Source organism: Ranitomeya variabilis, chromosome 1 (genome assembly GCF_051348905.1).
Source record: "Ranitomeya variabilis isolate aRanVar5 chromosome 1, aRanVar5.hap1, whole genome shotgun sequence".
Lineage (NCBI taxonomy): Eukaryota > Metazoa > Chordata > Amphibia > Anura > Dendrobatidae > Ranitomeya > Ranitomeya variabilis.
This window is the reverse complement of record NC_135232.1, coordinates 555,168,479-555,193,069: the sequence shown is the minus strand read 5'-3', so window position 1 is coordinate 555,193,069 and position 24,591 is coordinate 555,168,479.

Sequence of the window (24,591 nt, the reverse complement as noted above, 5' to 3'; positions counted from 1 at the left end):
TAACAGAAGCCCTGCTTCAAAGCTTGAGGGGGGCTGCGGGCACCCAAGGAACGGCATGGCTGCAGACTTCCATCAGCAGCCTATTGCAGGGGGCGGCAACAGGAGGCTCACAAACCTCATCTGTCGGCAAACGGCCGCGGAGAGCTAGGCCTCCAGTGCGCCTTAGCCCAGATGCCACCCCCAGGGTCCGGCGCCCAGTACGGAGCCCCTCCAGGGCCCCTCCGGTTCCTCACACTGGCCGCAGGCAGCCCGCGCCTCGTCAGAGAACCAGGAAGAATCTGAGCAGACGGCGGGACCTGCAGCAGGGGGAGGCATCCGCTTCCCTCGTGACGGTGACTGTCCCCCAGCGGGAGTCGGGACCAGGGACAGCGGGCGCTTGCGCGGCAGCAAGGCCTGCCCTGCGAGGTCGAGAGTGGGAGACCAGGAGGCGGGGCATTACCTTTCAGCCCCTCAGCGTGGGAGTCATAGCGGGCGGCAGCCGGCCAGCCCAGGCAGCAGTGCGCGGTCAGCGACAGCGCCATGCGGTAGGCAGAGGAGCAGGCCGAGTTGGGGGATCGATTCCCATGGCCTTCCTGGGAGGCGGGCAGCGATCAGCAGCCTTGGGCGGCGATTCTGGATTCCCTGCACAAGCGCAGGGAAGCTCATGTGCGGCAGCACAAAACGTGACAGGAGTCACTTACAGCACAGCATCAGCCTCAGGGGTCCCTGGCCTGGCAGCTACAGCACCAGCTGAAAATGTCCAGCAGCCGAGCCTACAGGTCGACCCAGCGGCTACAACTGGAGCAGAGGATCTATCTATGAGTGCTACAGGACGTTTTCATCAGGATGCAGGATCTACGGCTGGTGGGGTCACAGCACCCAGGCAGCCAGGTGAGAGTGAGCGTATTTTTCCTGTTGATCCCTGCTTACTGCTTATTGAGAATACGGGGCGGGAGTTATTGTCTGGTGGGGTGAGCGGGTTCATGGGTTTATTGTTACACAGACTTAGGGATTTAACCTTTTTACTGGGGTCTGGAGGAGGTGTGAGAGGAGCATCTCCATCGGCAGCTTGGTTGGGGGATGGGAATTCCGTATTAGGCACTAGAGGTTTTGCTGACAATGGGGGAATTTCAAATACAGTGGTTGCTGATGCTTGTAGTACTCAGTTCGTAACAGGAGGGTGTAGGGCGTCTGGAGGCAACACAGTTATGGATGACTCGGCTAGTACTAGTTTTAGCACAGGGGCGTGTGGTGAGAAAGAGAAGGATGACACGGTGCGCCTGGATGATGCGGAGAAAGGAGAGGTATATGTATGTTTCGAAGGCCCTTTGGGGGCTCACTTAAAAAGCGAGGTGAGAGACAAGATATGGAAAGGGGAATATATAGAGATTTTTTCTCTTGCTGTTAGAACGTTTCAACTTGGAAGGGTTAGGAAGGAGGATACTAAAAAAGAGGAGAAAAAAGAAAGGAGGAAGTACCGGTTAATCCCTAGAACTTTCTCGAATTGGTTACAAGCGTTCGCCATTTTGGCAAGTGTAATTGGGGAGAAGGCACCAGAGAATTGTTCAGGCCTATTTTGTTACGTGGATGCAATAGGTGAGGCATATAGGGTCTATGGGGGACAAGGCTGGTTAAGATACGACGAACAGTTTCACCAGCGTAAAGTGGTTTGCCCTAGTATTAGATGGGACCACAAGGATATTGCATTATGGATGAAGGTGATGATTCCTTCTAGGTCGGGTCAGCCTTTTCAGGGGGGCACTGGGGGTTCAGGGCAGTCAGGACACTCAGTGGCTATGCAAAAAGGACTGTGTTTCTCCTTTAATGAAGGGAACTGTAGATTCGGGGGAAAATGTAATTTTAGGCATGAATGCTCACCTTGTGGGGGAACGCACGGGGCCGCAAAATGTTTTCGGGGAAGCAGGCAGAAGGGAAGTGATACAATTGAAAAAAGGGGTGACCCCAGTTCGACTGGAAGAGATGGAAGCTTATCTAAATAGGTACCCTGACGTAGCGGCGGCATTGTTGTTGAGAGACGGTTTTAGGGAAGGTTTTAGGATCCCATTTATTGAACAAGAGATTAGGTTGTCAAAAAAGAATTTAAAGTCGGCTTTTCAGTTTCCAGACGTGGTCTCGAAAAAGTTGAAAAAGGAGGTCACCTTGGGCAGGATGGCCGGTCCCTTCGAATCGGCCCCTTTCAGTAATATGAGAGTTTCGCCACTTGGGGTAGTTCCGAAAAAAGAGCCCAATAAATTTAGACTTATTCATCATTTATCATTCCCAAAAGGTTCATCAGTGAATGATGGGATTGATCCTCAGTTGTGTTCAGTTTTACATACGTCATTTGATGCGGCTGTAGAATGGGTGAGATTATGTGGAAAAGGGGCACTGCTAGCAAAAACAGATATTGAAGCAGCATTTCATTTATTACCAGTGCACCCAGAAAGCATGCATTTGTTACGTTGTTTTTGGGATAAAGGATACTTTGTGGATCGTTGTCTTCCAATGGGTTGTTCGCTTTCGTGTGCATACTTTGAAACTTTTAGTACGTTTTTAGAATGGGTGGTTAAGGATGTTTCTTGTTTAAACTCCTGTATCCATTATCTCGACGACTTCTTATTTATTGGTCCAGCACAGGCAGCCGACTGTTCAATTTTATTGCATACCATGGAGAGAATGGCTCAAAAATTTGGGATTCCTTTAGCGGCTGACAAGACAGTTGGGCCGGCTGTTTCACTCAGTTTTTTAGGGATCGAGATCGATACAATGGCTATGCAGTGCAGATTGCCAGAAGAAAAAGTGACGGCTTTGAAGGCTGAGGTAGGGAGAGCAGCAAGTGCACGTAAACTAACTTTGAAGGAGGTACAGTCCTTATTAGGCAAACTGAATTTTGCGTGCAGGATTTTGCCGATGGGTTGTGTTTTTTGTCGGCGGCTATCGTTGGCGACGTCGGGGGTAAAATGCCCTCTGCATTTTATCAGATTAAAAAAAGGAGATGAGAGATGATTCGAAAGTGTGGGAACGGTTTTTGGAGAATTATAATGGTCGTTCAATTTGGATTCGCCCAATCGTGGATGCTGATGTTTTGGGTTTGTTCATCATAGTAGATGAAAGCAGCGGTTTCAGTCTGTATTTTCGCAGCGACTCGATGGTGTCGATGTGGCCTCAGTCATGGAGTGATTCGGGTTTGGTGTCAAACCGCAGTTTGCTTCAGTTGTTCCCCAGGGTGGTAGTGCTGGCTCGGTGGGGGGAGATGGTTCAAAACAGAAAAATCAGTTTTCTTTGCGAACATGCAGGTGCAGTGGTGGTGATAAATACTCTATCGTCGGCATCACCGGCAGTCGTGAAAGCACTGCAGCACTTGGTGTTTGTAGGTTTGAAATTTAATTTATGGATTGTAGCAGAAGTTGATTTCGGCTCTTTTAACTCTGTTGCTGATTCTCTTTTTTGTTCACAGTGGGAGCGTCGCTCGGAGTCGGACTCGCAGGGCACAGAGTGTCCAGCGGAATTATGGAACCTGCCTTGTGGGCCGTGAGGCATCTTTTTTCTAGGTCATTGGCAGACAGGTCTTGGAGGCAGTACGGCCAAGCATGGAATATTTGGGAGGCTTGGAGGGCATCAATCAGCACTGAGATTGAGGACGAGAGTAAATTGTTGTTGTTGTTGGGTCATGGCTGGTCAGTGTCCAAACTGGGTAAGTTTGTGGCGGGGTTATCATTTGGCTTTAAAGTCAGAGGAGTGACGGATGAAACCAAATCATTTTTGGTGCGGTAAGTGGTAAGAGGTATGAAGAGAGGGAGGAAGTCAGTTGACGGCAGGCGGCCTGTTTCATATGAAGTGTTGCTGGTAATTGGTAGTGCCACGTTTTCTTTGGCATTTTTTGGCGCGTTCCGCCTAGGGGAACTCATTAGCCCATACAGATTTATGAGCGGGGGCTTGCTGAGGGAAGACGTGGACGTCTATGACGATAGGGTGGTGGTGTTCCTTCACTCCTCAAAAACACGTGAATGGGAGAGGTTGTAAAGTTGTACTGTTTGAGGTTCGGGGTTCTCCCTTGTGTCCGATGTTTTGTTTGAGGAATTTTATGCAACACGGGGGGTCCTTAAGGGAACCATTGTTGGTTCATGCTGACGGCTCCTTTTTGTCCCGGTTCCAATTTATAGCTGTTTTTAGACGTTGTTTGGAGAAAGGGGGTTTACCAGCCGCGGAATATAATGGTCATTCGTTCAGGATTGGGGCAGCAACGGAAGCTGCTAGATTGGGTTTGCATGAGGATGTGATAAAGAAAATTGGTTGCTGGGAATCCGAGAGATTTCGGTCTTATGTTCGGCCAAACCTGATCTGAGATGTTTGTCTCCCCTCCTTTTTCTTTTGCAGATCATCATCATCAGTTAATTTGGATTATGGGACACTTATTTGTCTTCTGGGCAGCGTTGAGGGCTGCGGTGCACCCGTCGGGGCATCAATTGGGCTTTCCTCAGGAATCGGCAACTCTACGGTGGATTGGTAAAAGAGGGATGGTTTGGAGTCAGTTTTTGTCTGAATTTCATCGTTTCGTCCGGTTGGACCGTGTTCCTGACATAGTTGTAATACATTTAGGAGGGAATGATCTGGGTAAGAGGCCTTGCAGAGAGTTGATAAAAGACATTAAGTTTGACATGCTAAGGCTGTGGGCGATGTTTCCAAAAGTGGTGGTAGTTTGGTCTGATATTATCCCGAGGAAGGTATGGCGAGGAGCAAGCTCAGTGGCGGGGGTTAATAAAGCGAGGATTAAGTTGAATAAAGCAGTCTCTCGTTTTTATGGGAAGGAATGGCGGTGGTAGTTAGGCATGTGGATTTGGAATCCGGTGAACAAAGTTATTGGAGAGCGGATGGCGTCCATTTAAACGCAGTGGGCACGGATATGTGGTGCTTGGCCATAGAGGAAGGTATCGAGACAGCTTTGAAAGTGTGGGGGGACATGAATGTTTGAGTGGTCAGAACATTCATGTTGGTGGCGTGGGGGGAAGGTCCTCGAAGTTGGTGGAAATGGAAATGGTGGATTGGTAGGGGGGGATCTCACGAGGTCCTGGACTCCCCTCAGGAATTTCGGTTGGATGGGGTCTGTTCAATCCTATGGAAGGGTTAATGAAGGGACGCGTCAATTGTTTAGTGGTTCGGACAGGTTGGTTATCATCTGCCCCCGAGCTGGTGCATAGCGGCTGGGGGTAAGACTTGACCTGGGGCCACGGTGGGCTGTGGATACTTAAGATTAGGTTTTGGGGCTGCGAGGACCACAACCCCTCTTTTGGACTTTATTGTTAAATCATTTTATTACATTTTAATAAAAGGCTGCTGTGGCCATTTAATCCAATTTCAGTGTAAAGTTTTTATTCGGCAATGGTCACCGCATCAGGTATTTGGGCAAGGGTTCGGTGAAAGAGGTGGGTATGGTGGATGGATGGGGAGTAGGTTAACTAACATCTAAGCTACTTTTGACTCACGGATACCCTAATGTCAAGTGAGGCCGTACTGGGCCACCGGCCCTTTAAAGGGAGGCCGGCATGACAAGGAGACGTGGGATGATAAGGAGCGTTTTGGTTTTAAAAGTAAATAAAGGGTTAATGGGAATGCTGAGGTGATGAGATCACTGTTTGGGTGGGGCAGAGGGATTAAAAAAAGGCGGGTTTATAAATAGTGCAGCCATATTGGTGGGACAAACAGTCAGGCACCCACCTGTTAGAAGAAGCTCCCACCCAACCTCCCTGTAATTTAGTCAGTGTTTATGTCATGCTTATATGGGGTCGAGATGTCAAAGATTATTGGGGTGGTTGTTTACTTTTTGCTTGTAAATTTTAATATCATGTCATGGCAGCGTTTGGTGGGGGGGAAGGTCCTCGAAGTTGGTGGAAATGGAAATGGTGGATTGGTGGGGGGGATCTCACAAGGTCCTGGACTCCCCTAAGGAATTTCGGTTGGACGGGGTCTGTTCAATCCTATGGAAGGGTTAATCAAGGGACCCGTCAATTGTTTAGTGGTTCGGACAGGTTGGTTATCACTGCCCCCGAGCTGGTGCATAGCGGCTGGGGGTAAGACTTGACCTGGGACCACGGTGGGCTGTGGATACTTAAGATTAGGTTTTGGGGCTTCGAGGACCACACCCCCTCTTTTGGACTTTATTGTTAAATCGTTTTATTAAATGTTAATAAAAGGCTGCTGTGGCCATTTAATCCTATTTCAGTGTAAAGTTTTTATTCGGCAATGGTCATCGCATCAGGTAATTGGGCAAGGGTTCGGTGAAAGAGGTGGGTATAGTGGATGGATGGGGAGTAGGTTAACTAACATCTAAGCTACTTTTGACTCACGGATACCCTAATGTGAAGAGAAAGGACATGGCTTTTATAACAATAATATTTAGGACAGTATTTTAGCAAAAGAAAAGAAGGGAAAAATATTAAGTACATTGCCGAACAATAAGAATTATGACAGGCGTTAATGTTTAAATATTACGTGTCACAAGCAGACGTTCCTCAGCAGTAATTGCTCTACGGAGCTGGGTGTCCTGCCTGCTGATGGCTCCTTGTACACGGTACAGCAATTCCATGAAGCTGTCTTGACATCCTCGTGTACTCAAAATATTTCTTCGGGTTTTCACGGAGCTCACTGAATAAGGAATGGTAGGCTTCACCGCTCTGTCAGAGTTCAACAATCGGGTGCTGCCAAAAGTGTCTAAGCCGTCCTCTCTGTTACTCTCTTTTCCATTATTGCTCACAAGCAAATGCAAAGGAAAGAAACAAGTTGACATCCAAATCCAGATTCCGATAGAAACTCTCCATGCGAAGATCCATCTTGACACAGGATAAAGGAGCAAAATGTGAGGATTTCAGCTACCCAAGGGTTTATATATGGAAATCCCATTAGCCACGCCCATTGGGCATGGCTTGTGTGAAGGAAATTCGCCTTAAAAAATGTTTTCATAACAAACGCATGGGAATAAAAAACTCGAACGCATGAAAATGTGTGCAAACGTTGCTTTTTTTATCAGTCATGCGTAAGTTGATGCGGATAAAAAACGCAGCGTTAGCGGACTCATCTGCAAATGTGAACATAGCCTAAGACTTGCATTCCTTCATGGGTCTTTCTCCTAGGTTTTGAATGCATTAGTGTCTTATATATATTTCTACTGGGAGGAACCCACTGTTTATCAACTTCACCTTAATTTGCACTATGCACTTTTTAAAATAGATACTACAGTATATAGATAGATCTGCAGGGTGCAATTTTATGTATAGGTATGCGAGTTAACCCCTTTCTTGCTACTAGTGTTGAATGTCCTTCATGCATGAGCTCTGTATGTACCTTGTTCTTACAGTCTGTAGATTACTATATATTTATATTTTGGTAATAAAATTTCACTTATTTTATTTTATTTTTGTTCTAGACTATTTACTCCGTGAGTTAGTTAGGATTCATGTCTTAGGAGTGTCCTTGGTGGTAATCAATTTATCCTTTGATGGGCATATGGCCTCTTATTTTGATTGATATGTATCAGTGGAACCTGTTCTTAAACTTCTGTGAAGCGCCTGGGGTTTCAAGGTGCTCAGCACGCTGTTATGAACCGGTGACTTTGGAGCCGCATGAACTTTCTCTGGAGTAGGTGGAAACTGTACTGACCGCAAAACCTGAACTAACACCGCAACTAGAAGTAGCCGTGGGGTGTGCCTAACAAACCCTAGACACCTCGACACAGCCGGAGGACTAAATACCCCTATAGATGGAAATAGGAATACTACCTTGCCTCAGAGCAGAACCCCAAAGGATAGGCAGCCCCCCACGAATATTGACTGTGAGTAGGAGAGGAAAGACACACGCAGGCAGAAAACAGGATTCAGCAAAAGAGGCCACTCTAGCTAAATAGGGAAAGATAGGACAGAATACTAAGCGGTCAGTATTAAAACCCTTCCAAAAATATCCACAGCAGATAATACAAAAAGTTCCACAATCTAACTAAAGACATGGAATGTATATCTGCCACTCCAGAGAATCCAACAAGACTGAGAAAATACTGACACAATCTAAGCTGGACAAAAAAAAACACTGAATAGCACAGAATTATTAAGCACACAGCATGTGTGCCACAGAAACCAAAACCAGACACTTATCTTTGCTGATTTGGCAGAAGGCAGAAGGAACCAAACCAGGACCAAAACCTCCCAACAACCATGGACAACTGGCAAGGACTAATGAATCCTGCACACCTAAATACCCCAGTCAGAACTGCAATCAGCAGATACACCTGAACAGGACTGCTACTCAGGGACAACTGCATTACCACCTACAACCACCAGAGGGAGCCCAAAAGCAGAATTCACAACAGCACGCATCTAAGTATGGTACATTGCCTGAGGGATCAAGTTTCCAAAATGGGGTCACTTGTGGGGGGTTTCCATTGTTTGGGCACATCAAGGCACTCTAAATGGGATATGACGTCCGCTAATGATTCCATGAAATTTTACATTCAAAAAGTCAAATGATGCTTTCACTTCTGAGCCCTGCTGTGCACCCAAACAGTAGTTTTCCCCCTCATATGGGATATCGGCATACTCAGTAGAAATTCCACTACTAATTGTATGGTGCAATTTCTCCTGTTACCATTGTGAAAATGCAAAATTTGGGGTTAAAATAAAAAATTTTGTGAGGAAAATGTGATTTTATTATTTTCATGTCTCGACATTATAAACTTCTGTGAAGCACCTGGGGGTTCAAGATGCTCACCATGCATCAAAATACATTCCTCGAGGCATCTAGTTTCCAAAAATGGGGTCAATTGTGGGGGGTTTCCACTGTTTAGGCACAGCAGGAGCTCTCCAAATGTGATATGGCATCTGCTAGTGATTACTGGAAATTTTACATTCAAAAAGTCAAATGATGCTCCTTCCCTTCTGAGCTCTGCCGTGCGCCCAAACAGTAGTTTTCTCCCTCATATTTAGTATCGACGTACTCAGGAGAAATTGCTCAACCATTTGTATGGTGCAATTTCTCCTGTTACCCTTCGGAAAATGCAATATTTTGTGCTAAAAACATATTTGCGGAGAAATTTTTTATTTTTACAGCTTAACTTTATAAACTTCCATTCCGAGCTCTGCCGTGCTCTCTCATATGGTTTATCGGCATACTCAGGAGAAATTACACAACAAATTTTGGGGCCCATTTTTTTTATTTTGACAAGGGTATGTCAAAATCAAAAAAAATTGGATCTGAAAACAATTTTTTGTGAAAAAAAGTTAAATGCTTATTTATTTTAAAAATAAAAATTCTGTGAAGCACCTAAAGGATTAATAAACTTCTTGAATGTGGTTTTGAGCACCTTGAGGAGTGCAATTTTTAGAATGGTGTCATTTTGGGGTATTTTCTGTCATATAGACCCCTCAAAGTGAATTAAAATGTGATGTGATCCCTAAAAAAAATGGTTTTGTAAATTTTGCTTGGAAAATGAAAAATCGCTGGTCAACTTTTAACCCTTATAACTTCCTAACAAAAAAAATTTGGTTCCAAAATTGTGTTGATGTAAAGTAGACATGCGAGAAATGTTATTTATAAACTATTTTGTGTGACATACAGTGGGTACGGAAAGTATTCGGACCCCTTTTAATTTTTCACACTTTGTTTCATTGCAGCCATTTGGTAAATTCAAAAAAGTTCATTTTTTTTCTCATTAAAGGGAACCTGTCACCTCCAAAATCGAAGATGTGCTAAGCCCACCGGCATCAGGGGCTTATCTTCAGCATTCTGTAGTGCTGTAGATAAGCCCCCGATGTATCCTGAAAGATGAGAAAAAGAGGTTAGATTATACTCACCCAGGGGTGGTCACGTTGCGGTCCGGTCCAATGGGCGTCGCAATCCGGTCCGGGGCCTCCTATCTTCTTATGATGGGGTCCTCTTCTTGTATTCACGTTGCGGCTTTGGCGCAGGCGTACTTTGTCTGCCCTGTTGAGGGCAGAGCGGAGAACTGCAGTGCGCAGGCGCCGAGAAAGGTCAGAGAGGCCTTATCTTATCTGCACCTAATCTTGACTGAAAAAAACCAGAAATGTAGAAATGTTTGCAAATTTATTAAGAAACTGAAATATCACAAGGTCATAAGTATTCAGACCCTTTGCGTATTGAGTAAAAGCACCCTTTTGAGCTAGTACAGCCATGAGTCTTCGTGGGAATGATGCAACAAGTTTTTCACACCTGGATTTGGGGATCCTCTGCCATTCTTCCTTGCAGATCCTCTCTAGTTATGTCAAGGTGCATGATGAACAGATGGAAGAAGCAGTGGCCTGAGCCAAGGCCACGTCCCACTGTGACTGTGCCCGCCTGAGATGGGCAAGTCAGATGAGGAAGCTTCAGCCTTTCCAACAGAGTGTGAGGAAACAAGTGGAGCAGCCAGAAGTAACTCCACCCACATACGGGTGGAGCGCAGAAGAGCAAGAGAGACACCATTGTCAAGTGAGATACCTGTCCGAAAGCAGCGTCGGAGTATGTCATTCGGCAGAGGAATCTGCCCGCCAGAAGAAGTGATTGAGAAACTGGAAGTTGTGGAGAGAGGGACCGTCGTGGCCGTCATCCCAAGTTTGCGCGGCTGCAAAGGAGTACCGTCACAGCCGGCTGCAGTTGAGATAAGTGTGCCACTGACCCTCACCCTAGTCCCCATATCTTCCCACAGAGAGTACCTAGATGAGTCCTGGGCTTCGATAGTGAGAGAGGCTCAGTGGGTGATGGAATATATACAAGACAAGCATCAACGACACCAAATTTTATAGGAGCTGCAGTGGCCCTGCATTGACTAGTGAGGTTCCCTTTAAGTGGGAAGAGTTGTGCCGGTTGCACTAAATGAGAGACTGTTCCACGTCTCCTGAAGGGCAAAGAGCTCTGGATGGTACCAGGACTGAGAGTCGGTGGTGACCCGAATGGTCACGGAAAAAAGACTGTTTTTGTTTTCCCCTTTCCTCATCCAAGTTTAATTTGTGCATGTTTGCGCATCTCTTGCTGGATTACGTGACTGGAGCCCTGAAAGGGTTGATCACCGTTGACTGAGTGTGCAGTTGCTTTAAGGACTGTGTTATTTTAACCCTACATCTTACCTGCATTTGCCCCGAATTTTACCTGTCTTAACCTTGAACTGTTCCTTGATAAAGCAGCCCACTTGTGTTTGGGGCCCATAATCCACTAAAAGGAGGGAGGGGGAGAACTTGTGCAGGAGGACCAGAGGAGCGAGCCGGGTCAGGACTGAATGGACTGTTGAGTTGGCAAATGGGCTATGTGTTTAAAGAAACTTCCCATGTATGGCTACCCAGAGCGGGAAAGGACTGGTCCATTGGTCCGAATTGTTGTTGTGCGACACTGTATCTGTCTGAGTCCCAAAAGCAAGGGGACTGGGGTCAGTCGGACCCAAGCTAAAAGAGACTTGAACTTTCTGTTCCAGGGCTTCAACCGAGTGGAGCCGGGGTCGTGATTGACCCACAAGATAAAGACTGTTATAATTGTATATATGCTTTTTTTTTAAATGTCTAACAGTGTAAAGTTTACAGGTGCAGCCATGGTCAAGGATGACCATATTTTAGGAGGGAGGCATGTAAGGAGGTGGCAGTGACCCTCATGTGCTTCCTCTCTCCTGAACAGTGAGCACATGTGTCACATGCGGCACCCTGACAGTTATTCATGTTCACTAATGCTAATGTAATGTGCGGTTTCCTAATGTTCATTAATGTGTGTCATGTATTGTAATGTGATGCATTTGTTATATACTGTGTGAAAGCTTAGGGACAGTATAGGACCATAGGGGGATTAGAATAGAGGGGACACATTAGAGGTAGAGAATAGGATAAGAGTATTAATTTAATCACATGAAGCAAGGAGTTAAGTAGATGGGAGGTGCACAGAGCAGGGAGATATAGCACAGACACTTCCTGGTTCTGTCAGACACCCAAGCAGTCTGCCCAAGGGGCAGAACACATACAGTGAGACAGTTACAGGCTGTGGGGGATAAGTCTGCAGATGGCAGTAAGGGGCCTCCGGCTGAATAATAGTGCAGTCGCTCACCAGCTCAACAGGACCATCCCCAAGAAGGATCCGGGGTCTACGACTGGGGCTGGAGCAGCTGAGATGGCATTCCCGGCACCTTTCCCTATTGGAAATGGCCAAGTGGCTGACAGGGAGCTGGTGATGCTGAAGGTACAGATGGGACATGAACTGTCCAAAGATGCTTCCCGGATGGCAGAGGAAAGGAAAGCTCAGACAGGACAGAGTCTGGCAAGAGGTACGGTCGTGAACGTCGAGAGTAAAGAGAGAGAAATGACAGAGATACTAGAGTCTGCCTGTATGGCAGAGGAAGGGAAAGTACAGGAAACATTGCCCTGTGTAAACTGTGCTGCTTATGTGAAGAATGCAGATAAGAATATGTCTCTGTGTTTGAACTGTGCTGTGAGATGAATACGCTGCTGTCTAGTAAAGTTAAGCTGTTGGGAAAAGACCTCGTCTCTGAAGTGATTTGTGGAGCTCATGAATGCAGAGGTGGCATGGCAGCAGCTGAGGGGAATCTGACAGAGCCTGTGAGTGTGCTGTGGTGCATGCTGCACATGCAGCACAAGGGACTTTATCTTTTCATGTACAAGCCCATGACTACCACCCCGTGCCACCTTGCTACACACCCCCGGGTGTAAAAGGGTTAAATTTACAAGGGATTTTCCAAGTATTGGAAACCCCTTCAATTCTGTGAGTTACTAACATTGTAATTCACCCCAAAACTAGCAGTGTAATTCATCCCGACATTAACAGTTTGATTCATCCCAAAACCTAAGCATTATTCGCTCTTCTAAAGGGGTGCAGTGTGAGTCACCCATTCATTAACAGTGTGATTGGCCCCAAGAGTAACAGAGAGACACTCAAACTTTAACATCATTAATTGTGATTAAAAGTGGGATTCACCCCAAACTAACACTGCAATTGACTTTAACAGTGGGACTAACCTCAAAACAGACAACAGGGTTCATATTAATGTGATTCACCTTAAAACTAACAGTGTGATTCAGAAAATATTTGTTATATTGAATTGATGTCTAACAGTGCGTTTCACCCCAAAACTAACTACCGTATATACTCGAGTATAAGCCGAGATTTTCAGCCCACTTTTAAGGGCTGAAAGTAACCCTCTCGGCTTATACTCGAGTCATACCCAGGGGTCGACAGGGGAGGGGGAGCGGAGCTGTGTAATAATACTCACCTGCTCCTGGTGCGATCCCTGCATGTCTTTTCCCCGGCGCTGTTAGCTTCTTCCTGTAGTGAGCGGTCACATGGTACCGCTCATTACAGTAATGAATATGCGGCTCCACCCCTATGGGAGTGGAGTGGGGTCCATATTCTTTACTGTAATGGGCGGTACCATGTGACCGCTCACTACAGGAAGAAGCTGCCGGCGCTGGGGAACAGACGTGCAGGGACGCGCCAGGAGCAGGTGAGTATGGCAGGGCAGTGCGCATCTTATGAGGCCATGTGCAACGTTATATGTGGCAAATATCTGTATGAGGCCATGTGCAGCATTATATGGGGCAAATATCTGTATGGAGCATCTTATGGGGCTATGTGCAGCATTATATGAGGCAAATATCTGTATGGAGCCATATGCAGCATTATATGGGGCAAATATCTGTATGGGGCCATGTGCAGCATTATATGGGGCAAATATCTGTATGGAGCATCTTATGGGGCTATGTGCAGCATTATATGAGGCAAATATCTGTATGGAGCCATATGCAGCATTATATGGGGCAAATATCTGTATGGGGCAATGTGCAGCATTATATGGGGCAAATATCTGTATGGGGCCATATGCAGCATTATATGGGGCAAATATCTGTATGGAGCATCTGTATGGGGCCATGTGCAGCATTATATGGGGAAAATATCTGTATGAGGCATCTTATGGGCCATAATCGACATTTGTGCAGCATTATATAGGGCACATTTTAATATGGAGCATCTTATGGAGCCCATCATAAACTGTATAGAGCATTATATGGGGCGTATTTTGTATGGAGCACCTTATGGAGCACATCATATAATATATTATATGAGGATCCTGATTCAATATGGATATTCAAAAACACTTAAACTACTGATGTCTCAATTAATTTTCTTTTATTGGTATCTATTTTTATTTTTGAGATTTACCAGTAGCTGCTGCATTTTCCACCCTAGGCTTATACTCGAGTCATTAAGTTTTCCCAGTTTTTTGTGGCAAAATAAGGGGGGTCGGCTTATACTCGGGTCAGCATATACTCGAATATATACGGTATGTGACCCCAACTCTAATCTTTTGATAGTCAACCCTCCTGTCATGTTATTGTTTCATCACTTGGTAATATATTCTATCTTGCTTATATGTGGCGCAGCTTGTCTGCTGATTTTGCAGTGTAAGTTACCCTAGGTGGCGGTTATGTATGTGTCTCCATGTGTTGGTAATTTTCAGGGATTTGGAGTGCCAGCCAGGGCCTAGGGGTACTCGGTATCGTGTCCTGTGGTCATTAAAGGGGAAGGCACGGTGGCAGTGACCCGGTCTGTGGCCCTGGGAGTCCAAATAAAAGGGACAGTCTTTAAAGGGGTTTTTAATAAAGTTTGTAAAATAAGAAATGTTCGTGACTCCACCTGTGGTACTCGGTCAGGGGTGACCGACGCTGGAATGGCTTCCCACAGGTGAAGCTGGGTCCTCAGGGCTCCCGGTGTATTTGGCAAGGATGGTGTGGTGCCAGAAATAAGCAGAGGGCACAAAGTTGCAGTCTCTTTACCTGGTTTACTGGTGGTAGACAGCCACAGTCCAGGGTACCAGCAACAGGTGACAGTGGAGTCCAGGCAGCCTGAAAACGAGTTGAACTCCCCTTGCCAGGTCAGATTGGGAGCCTTCCACTATGTGCTGTATAATAGTCCCTTGCTGCCTGTGGCCTCTTCCAAGGTCCTCTCTCACTCTCTGTCCTGAGACCGTTCCTGCATGGTAGGCAACGAAAGCTGTTGTGATTTTGCTTTTTGCTCCCTCTAGTGGTCATTAGTGATTTGACTCTGGAGCGTCTGTCTTTTCCTGTTTCCTCACCTGGGCCGTTAGTTCAGGGGCGTTGCTGTTTAAGCTCCGTGGACCTTCAGTTCGATGCCTGGCATCGTTGAAATCAGAGCTAATCTGTTGTGCTCTTGTCCTTTGATCCTGGTTCCTGTATTTCAAGCTAAGTCTGTTTCCTTGCTTTTTGCTTTGGTTTTGTTTTGTATTTTTGTCCAGCTTGTTCCAATCTGTATCCTGACCTTTGCTGGAAGCTCTAGGGGGCTGGTGTTCTCCCCCCGGACCGTTAGACGGTTCGGGGGTTCTTGAATCTCCAGCGTGGATTTTTATAGGGTTTTTGTTGACCAGATAAGTTATCTTGCTTTATTCTGCTATTAGTAAGCTGGCCTCTCTTTGCTGAACCTGGTTCATTTCTGTGTTTGTCATTTCCTCTTACCTCACCGTTATTATTTGTGGGGGGCTTGTATCTTGCTTTGGGGTCCCTTTCTCTGGAGGCAAGAGAGGTCTTTGTTTTCTTCTCCTAGGGGTAGTTAGATTCTCCGGCTGGCGCGAGTCATCTAGCGATCACCGTAGGCATGATCCCCGGCTACTTCTAGTGTTGGCGTTAGGAGTAGCTATTTGGTCAACCCAGTTACCACAGCCCTATGAGCTGGATTTTTGTATCTCGCAGACTTACACGTTCCTCTGAGACCCTGTCCACTGGGGTCATAACAGTATGCCAGGCCAGTATTAAATGTTTAATGCATTGCAGAAGTGGGATTATAAGAAAGAAAATTTTGAGGTTTTTTTTTTTTCCCTCTCTCATTTTTTTTTTTTTTTTCTTTTCCCCTTTACCTCAGAGTGGCTTAAGCTTGCTGCAGACATGAATGTCCAGACCTTGATTACAAGTGTGGACCAGCTTGCCGCTCGTGTGCAGGGTATACAAGATTATGTTACCAGAAATCCTAGGTCTGAACCCAAGATTCCGATTCCTGAACTGTTTTCAGGAGACCGATTTAAGTTTAGGAATTTCAGGAATAATTGTAAATTGTTTTTGTCCCTGAAACCTTGTTCGTCTGGAGACTCTGCTCAACAAGTAAAAATTGTTATTTCATTCTTACGGGGTGACCCTCAAGATTGGGCTTTTTCGCTGGCGCCAGGAGATCCGGCATTGGCTGATATTGATGCGTTTTTTCTGGCGCTCGGTTTACTTTATGAGGAACCCAATCTTGAGATTCAGGCAGAGAAAGCCTTGCTGGCTATGTCTCAGGGCCAGGACGAGGCTGAGGTGTATTGCCAAAAATTTCGGAAATGGTCCGTGCTGACACATTGGAACGAGTGTGCACTGGCCGCTAATTTTAGAAATGGCCTTTCTGAGGCCATTAAGAATGTTATGGTGGGTTTTCCCATCCCCACAGGTCTGAATGATACCATGTCCCTGGCTATTCAAATTGACCGGCGGTTGCGGGAGCGCAAAACCGCAAATTCCCTCATGTTGTTGTCTGAACAGACACCTGATGTGATGCAATGTGATAGAAAAACCGCAAATTCCCTCATGGTGTTGTCTGAACGGACACCTGATTTGATGCAATGTGATAGAATCCTGACTAGAAATGAGAGGAAAATTCATAGACGCCGGAATGGCTTGTGCTACTACTGTGGTGATTCTACACATGTTATCTCAGCATGCTCTAAACGTATATCTAAGGTTGTTAGTCCTGTCACCGTTGGTAATTTGCATCCTAAGTTTATTCTATCTGTAACTTTGATTTGCTCATTGTCATCTTATCCTGTCATGGCGTTTGTAGATTCAGGTGCTGCCCTGAGTCTTATGGATCTTTCATTTGCTAAGCGCTGTGGTTTTATTCTTGAACCATTGGAAAATCCTATCCCTCTTAGGGGTATTGATGCTACGCCATTGGCAGAAAATAAGCCGCAGTATTGGACACAGGTTACCATGTGTATGACTCCTGAACACCGCGAGGTGATACGTTTTCTCGTTCTACATAAAATGCATGATTTGGTTGTTTTGGGGTTGCCATGGTTACAGACCCATAATCCAGTCCTTGACTGGAAGGCTATGTCAGTATCTAGTTGGGGCTGTCTTGGTATTCATGAGGATTCCCTGCCTGTGTCTATTGCTTCTTCTACGCCTTCGGAAGTTCCGGAGTATTTGTCTGATTATCAGGATGTCTTTAGCGAGTCCAGGTCCAGTGCATTGCCTCCTCATAGGGAATGTGACTGTGCAATAGATTTGATTCCAGGCAGTAAGTTTCCTAAGGGAAGACTGTTTAATCTGTCGATACCTGAACATACCGCTATGCGCTCATATATCAAGGAGTCTCTGGAGAAAGGACACATCCGTCCGTCTTCTTCCCCTCTTGGTGCGGGATTCTTTTTTGTGGCTAAAAAGGACGGATCTTTGAGGCCTTGTATTGACTATCGGCTTTTAAATAAGATCACTGTCAAATTTCAGTATCCTTTGCCGCTGTTGTCTGACTTGTTTGCCCGGATTAAGGGTGCCAAGTGGTTTACCAAGATAGACCTTCGTGGTGCGTACAACCTTGTGCGCATTAGGCAAGGAGATGAATGGAAAACCGCATTCAATACGCCCGAAGGTCATTTTGAGTACTTGGTGATGCCTTTTGGGCTCTCTAATGCCCCTTCAGTTTTTCAGTCCTTTATGCATGACATTTTCCGGAACTATCTGGATAAATTTTTGATCGTTTATCTGGATGATATTCTGGTTTTTTCTGATAATTGGGACTCGCATGTGGAGCAGGTCAGGATGGTCTTTAAAATTTTGCGTGAAAATTCTTTGTTTGTCAAGGGCTCAAAGTGTCTTTTTGGTGTACAGAAGGTTCCCTTTTTGGGGTTCATTTTTTCCCCTTCTGCTGTGGAGATGGACCCAGTCAAGGTCCGAGCTATTCTTGATTGGACTCAGCCCTCGTCAGTTAAGAGTCTTCAGAAGTTCTTGGGTTTCGCTAACTTCTACCGTCGTTTTATCGCTAACTTTTCTAGCATTGTGAAACCTTTGACGGATATAACCAAGAAGGGCTCCGATGTGGTTAATTGGGCTCCTGCTGCCGTGGAGGCTTTCCAGGAGTTGAAACGTCGATTTACTTCGGCGCCTGTTTTGTGCCAGCCTGATGTCTCGCTTCCCTTTCAAGTTGAGGTGGATGCTTCAGAGATTGGAGCAGGGGCCGTTTTGTCGCAGAGAGGCCCTGGTTGCTCTGTTATGAGACCTTGCGCCTTTTTCTCTAGGAAGTTTTCACCTGCGGAGCGAAATTATGATGTGGGCAATCGGGAGTTGTTGGCCATGAAATGGGCATTTGAGGAGTGGCGTCATTGGCTCGAGGGTGCTAAGCATCGTGTGGTGGTCTTAACTGATCACAAAAATCTGATGTATCTCGAGTCTGCTAAACGCCTGAATCCTAGACAGGCCCGCTGGTCATTGTTTTTCTCCCGTTTTGACTTTGTTGTCTCGTATTTACCAGGTTCAAAGAATGTGAAGGCCGATGCTCTGTCTAGGAGCTTTGTGCCTGATGCTCCTGGAGTCGCTGAACCTGTTGGTATTCTTAAGGATGGTATTATCTTGTCAGCTATTTCTCCAGATCTGCGACGTGTGTTGCAGAGATTTCAGGCTGATAGGCCTGATTCTTGTCCTCCTGACAGACTGTTTGTGCCTGATAAGTGGACCAGCAGAGTCATTTCCGAGGTTCATTCCTCGGTGTTGGCAGGTCACCCAGGAATTTTTGGCACCAGAGATCTGGTGGCCAGATCCTTTTGGTGGCCTTCCTTGTCTAGGGATGTGCGGTCATTTGTACAGTCCTGTGGGACTTGTGCTCGAGCTAAGCCTTGCTGTTCTCGTGCCAGCGGGTTGCTCTTGCCCTTGCCTGTCCCTAAGAGACCTTGGACACATATCTCCATGGATTTCATTTCTGATCTTCCGGTGTCTCAAGGCATGTCTGTTATCTGGGTTATATGTGATCGCTTCTCCAAGATGGTCCATTTGGTTCCTTTGCCTAAGCTGCCTTCCTCTTCCAATCTGGTTCCTGTGTTTTTCCAGAACGTGGTTCGTTTGCACGGCATACCTGAGAATATTGTGTCAGACAGAGGTTCCCAGTTCGTTTCCAGATTCTGGCGATCCTTTTGTGGTAGGATGGGCATTGACTTGTCGTTTTCGTCTGCTTTCCATCCTCAGACTAATGGACAGACGGAGCGAACTAATCAGACTTTGGAGGCTTATTTGAGGTGTTTTGTTTCTGCTGATCAGTACGATTGGGTGACCTTCTTGCCGTTAGCTGAGTTTGCCCTTAATAATCGGGCTAGTTCTGCCACCTTGGTTTCGCCGTTTTTCTGCAACTCTGGTTTCCACCCTCGTTTTTCTTCGGGTCATGTGGAACCTTCTGACTGCCCTGGGGTGGATTCTGTGGTGGATAGGTTGCAGCGGATCTGGAATCTTGTGGTGGACAACTTGAAGTTGTCACAGGAAAGGGCTCAGCGCTTTGCCAACCGCCGCCGCGGTGTGGGTCCCCGACTACGTGTTGGGGATTTGGTGTGGCTTTCTTCCCGCTTTGTTCCTATGAAGGTTTCCTCTCCCAAATTTAAACCTCGTTTTATTGGTCCTTACAGGATATTGGAAATTCTTAATCCTGTATCCTTTCGCCTGGATCTTCCTGTGTCGTTTGCTATCCACAACGTGTTTCATAGGTCCTTGTTGCGGCGGTACGTTGTGCCTGTGGTTCCTTCTGCTGAGCCTCCTGCTCCGGTGTTGGTTGAGGGCGAGTTGGAGTACGTGGTGGAGAAGATCTTGGATTCTCGTCTCTCCAGGCGGAGGCTTCAGTACCTGGTCAAGTGGAAGGGCTATGGTCAGGAAGATAATTCCTGGGTGGTCGCCTCTGATGTTCATGCGGCCGATTTAGTTCGTGCCTTTCACGCCGCTCATCCTGATCGCCCTGGTGGTCGTGGTGAGGGTTCGGTGACCCCTCACTAAGGGGGGGGTACTGTTGTGATTTTGCTTTTTGCTCCCTCTAGTGGTCATTAGTGATTTGACTCTGGAGCGTCTGTCTTTTCCTGTTTCCTCACCTGGGCCGTTAGTTCAGGGGCGTTGCTGTTTAAGCTCCGTGGACCTTCAGTTCGATGCCTGGCATCGTTGAAATCAGAGCTAATCTGTTGTGCTCTTGTCCTTTGATCCTGGTTCCTGTATTTCAAGCTAAGTCTGCTTCCTTGCTTTTTGCTTTGGTTTTGTTTTGTATTTTTGTCCAGCTTGTTCCAATCTGTATCCTGACCTTTGCTGGAAGCTCTAGGGGGCTGGTGTTCTCCCCCCGGACCGTTAGACGGTTCGGGGGTTCTTGAATCTCCAGCGTGGATTTTTATAGGGTTTTTGTTGACCAGATAAGTTATCTTGCTTTATTCTGCTATTAGTAAGCTGGCCTCTCTTTGCTGAACCTGGTTCATTTCTGTGTTTGTCATTTCCTCTTACCTCACCGTTATTATTTGTGGGGGGCTTGTATCTTGCTTTGGGGTCCCTTTCTCTGGAGGCAAGAGAGGTCTTTGTTTTCTTCTCCTAGGGGTAGTTAGATTCTCCGGCTGGCGCGAGTCATCTAGCGATCACCGTAGGCATGATCCCCGGCTACTTCTAGTGTTGGCGTTAGGAGTAGCTATTTGGTCAACCCAGTTACCACAGCCCTATGAGCTGGATTTTTGTATCTCGCAGACTTACACGTTCCTCTGAGACCCTGTCCACTGGGGTCATAACAGAAAGCCGTTTCAATGGGGTCTCTATCCACTGTGACTCTGGGCTCTGGATGTTGCTGTACCTCAGGGTGTAATGTGGCCAAGTTACTTTCAATCTCCTTCCCTCCGATTCTGCCATGGGACATGTAGTTCCACACAGCCTCGGGCTCCCAATGCCCGGTTCCTGCACTGCAGCTTGGAGGGAGCCCAATCACAGCTCTCCTCCAGCTCCTTTGTTCTCCTTTGCTCCTTCACTGTTCCTTGTCTGCTACCAACTACCTAACTCCTCCTCCAGACCAGAATGTATATATATCTAGGGCAGATCCCATGAAACCAGGTCTAGAGGTCCCCCTTCTACAGTAGCTTGGAGTCAGAAAGTGTTGCATGTACAGATTACCTGTCAAAGGGATCCTCCTCGTTTCCAGGCATGGCATCACCCTCCCCGAGAGGAAGGCAGTACCACTGTGGTACCCGAACTCCTGGGGTGCCACAGATTCTTTCTAATACCAGCTGTGGCATACACCCACCATAAGGGTATGTGCCCATGTTGCAGATTTCCTGAAGATCTGCAGCTTTTTTTTCGCTCAGAAACGCTGCAGATCCGCAAGTGAATTACAGTACAATGTAAATCAATGGCAAAAAAAAAAATGCTGCGCTAATGGTGCAGAAAAATCTGCACAGAAAACGCAGCAGATTCAAAAAAGGACCATGTCAATTCTTTTTGAAGATCTGCTGCGTTTCTGCACCCATTCCATAATGGAAATCTGCAGGGGTAAAAAAGGAAGAAATCCGCACAAAAATCTGCAAAGTGTGCACATACCAAAAAAAGGCGCAGATTCTGACCTGCGTTTTCTGCCAAGGAATGCAGAATCTGCACAGAAAATTCCACAGTCAAATCTGCAACGTGTGCATATAGCCTTAGAGTACTGCATTACATGAGATGATAATTGTAATAAGTCTGGAATCACACAGAAAAACAGTTTCATAGTGTCAGTTCTTAGGGTTGAAGGTAGACTCAAGTCCATCGAGTTCAACTTATAGCCTAATATTTTGATGCAGGAAAGACAAAAAACCCATGCGGCTGACACTAATGGCTCCATATTAGGAGAAAATGTCCTTCTTAACTCCACATACAGTGATTAGACGATTTCCCCCGATCAGTGCCATCACAGAATCTAGTGCCCATACCCTGTAATATTATATTTTTCAGGAAAGGCATCCAGGCCTCCTTGTACTTTGGTAGTGGATCAAATATTAAACATGTAGCAGAGAGATCCTCAGAATCTAAAGAAGTAAACAATCTGCATCTGTGATTCCCATTGAATCTTTTCTCCTTTGGATGTGGATTTCTCCTTGTCCCCGTCACAGGCCTAGGTGTAAAAAAATCATTATATAGATCTGTATACTGTCCCCTCATATATTTGTAACACCCATTTAGGGCTACCTCGGTACACTGGGTGCTATGGAGGGTCTCACCTCTCCAGGGCAGAGTGCCTCCACCCGAATCATGATCGGAGCTCTCTCACTGGGACTGCAGAAGGACTATTATCTTCTGCCAGGGGCTGACTCGGGAAGCCCCTGCCACACTCAGTACACACTCACAGGGATTAGGAGTAAGGTAGGTAGTAGGTTTTTTTTGTTTCTTCCGGTTTAACTCAGTCCAAATGTTGGGGCCCAGTTGCCACGGATGTTGGCGCGCAAATTAGAACAGTTTGTGCACTTAGACGAATATTAATGGCAATAGTCTGGGCTGTAATGTACTCACTGTAAATAGCGCTGGTAGGACCACAAGTCTCAGAAGGGCACTCACTGCGCGTTTCCAACAGTCGGATGGTTCTCTGGACGCCAGCTGGGGGCAGCCAGATTCAGTCCTTTATACGGTGGGAGTGCCGGCAGAACTCTCCAAGTTCTTGATGTAACTTGCTCCAGAGGGTAAAAAAAGCATCTGGAGGCGCTAAGGGGAGCTGCACTGAAATTACAACCTTTACTACAAAAAGATGCCCGATTACAATCCATTTTTCCAGACCCCCCACTACTGTGTTTTAGGCAGCCCCCAAATCTAAGAAGCATCATTGTCAAGAGCTCCCTGTCCTCTCCAACAGCTGCAGGTACCTTTCCTTGCAATCAGAAAAAATGTAAAACCTGTCCATTTATAATGACCACGGACAAGATAAAGATCCCCAATTCACATCAGGACTACAAGATACCAGGTACTTTCAGCTGCGACACTTCTAATGTGGTGCACCTAGTTATTTGTACTAAATGTCCAACTGGGGGTCTGTATGTGGGGGAGACAGGGCAAAAGCTTAGAACAAGAATGAATTCTCACTAGTGTTGAGCATTCCGATGCTGCAAGTATCGGGTATCGGCCAATACTTGCAGTATCGGAATTCCGATACCGGGATTCCGATACTCTTGTGGTATCGGGTATCGGGTATCGCAACAACATTAATGTTAAAATGTGTAAAAGAGAGAATTAAAATAAAAAATATCGCTATACTCACCTCTCCGACGCAGCCGGGACTTCAGCGAGGGAACCGGCAGCGTTGTTTGTTTAAAATTCGCGCTATTACTTGGTTACGTGAATTCCCGGCTTGTGATTGGTCAGGTCGGCCATGTTGCCGGGACGCGGACCAATCACAGCAAGCCGTGACGAAATTACGTCACGGCTTGCTGTGATTGGTCCGCGTCCCGGCAATATGGCCGCCCTGACCAATCACAAGCCGTGACGTCACGGGAGGCTGGACACGCGCCCATTTTAAAATGAGCGCGTCCAGCCTCCCGGCTTGTGATTGGTTGACCGCGGCGCAACCAATCACAAGCCGTGACGTCACGGGAGGCTGGACACGCGCCCATTTTAAAATGAGCGCGTCCAGCCTCCCGGCTTGTGATTGGTTGACCGCGGCGCAACCAATCACAAGCCGTGACGTCACGGGAGGCTGGACACGCGCCCATTTTAAAATGAGCGCGTGTCCAGCCTCCCGTGACGTCACGGCTTGTGATTGGTCAGGGCGGCCATATTGCCGGGACGCGGACCAATCACAGCAAGCCGTGACGTAATTTCGTCACGGCTTGCTGTGATTGGTCCGCGTCCCGGCAACATGGCCGACCTGACCAATCACAAGCCGGGAATTCACGTAACCAAGTAATAGCGCGAATTTTAAACAAACAACGCTGCCGGTTCCCTCGCTGAAGTCCCGGCTGCGTCGGAGAGGTGAGTATAGCGATATTTTTTATTTTAATTCTTTCTTTTACACATTTATATGGTTCCCAGGGCCTGAAGGAGAGTTTCCTCTCCTTCAGACCCTGGGAACCATCAGGAATACCGTCCGATACATGAGTCCCATTGACTTGTATTGGTATCGGGTATCGGTATCGGATTGGATCCGATATTTTGCCGGTATCGGCCGATACTTTCCGATACCGATACTTTCAAGTATCGGACGGTATCGCTCAACACTAATTCTCACCACCACACAATAAGAGAAAAAAGAATGAATCTACTTGTTGCAATACATTTTTGTCTCCCAAATCATATCATTATAGACATGAAATTACTTGTGTTAAAAGGTAACTTCAGGGGGCGTGGCTTCGGTGCTGATGAGGAAGCACACGTGAAGAGGGAGCTCCTGGGGAAAAATCCCAAAAAAGCAACTTCCAACGCACTTTAAGGAGGCCCCTTGCCACAAAATCCCCTATTATTAATCCCTGACACACCTGGGAAGCCTTTCAACCAGGGATTTGGTCTATTCTGCCATTCCCTGGACCTCAATACAGAATCTGCCGGACTGGGCCCTGAAGCCTGCAAACCGGAAGTGCCATCCAGGCTG